At 31.3% G+C, this 850-nt stretch overlaps 1 protein-coding gene across 1 annotated transcript in view; it reads left to right on the plus strand.

The window, feature by feature from the left end:
* LOC119592030 (coronin-6-like) overlaps positions 1–850 on the plus strand; it is a gene marked incomplete in the record, with an annotated part of 41,928 nt that overhangs the window by 22,299 nt on the left and 18,779 nt on the right.

Genomic DNA, 850 nt, shown 5'->3' on the forward strand with positions numbered 1-850 from the left:
TAATTGAATATCAAGTAATGCATCTGCACTGAAGTACTATAATATTTTTGGTTGATTCATAGTTTATAGACATTTAGCTTGTAGCTTTCTGTGAGAGGAGATAGCATCTGCAGGAACAGTCGTCTCACCTAAAAATACCTACTCTCAGTTGTTTACTCTTTGAAATACAAATATTGATGTTATTTTCACAAGGAAGTGCTGGTGTTAGGTACATGTGCCTACTCACTGTTTTAGAATTTGTTTCTCATCTCCTAGTTATCTTTGTTGCACGTACCTTTAATTTAGGTAATGATTTTATAGTAAGGCACATAGTATTAAAAATTTGGCATGAGAAAGCCAGTTTTCATTTCCCCCATCTCTCCAACTCACATATAATGGTATTAATTTGTGATTATAACAAAACAATTATTGTGTATATCTAAGATATCTTGTTTGAAATAAATGGAGATTGTATATTTATATTGACTTGTGTAATTTGCTCTTATTGATGTCTCTTGTTTAACATAGTAATGTTTTGATTAGATATGTACGTCCATTGAAGTGGGTTTGTAGGGTTAAACATAATTATTGAATTGTATTTAAAAGAAGTTGGTGTAAATGCCTTTCCAGGAAGGCATTTGGGAACCTGATAAGAAGGGTGTGTTGGTAAGTTGTTGAACACAGCAAAGAGTTTGGTAGATTCACAAACCGCTTAAAAATTAGATGCTGAGATATTAAAATTACATTAATACCCAGTCAATGTCTTAACTTTCAAAAATAGTTTATTTATATTAGGACTTTTTTTTTTTGTTTCTATGGAGTATAACTTCTACGAACTCCAGATTTAAGTAGATTAGTCTAGAGGTATCAG

This window comes from Penaeus monodon, chromosome 29 (assembly GCF_015228065.2).
Source record: "Penaeus monodon isolate SGIC_2016 chromosome 29, NSTDA_Pmon_1, whole genome shotgun sequence".
In the NCBI taxonomy this organism is placed as follows: Eukaryota; Metazoa; Arthropoda; class Malacostraca; order Decapoda; family Penaeidae; genus Penaeus; species Penaeus monodon.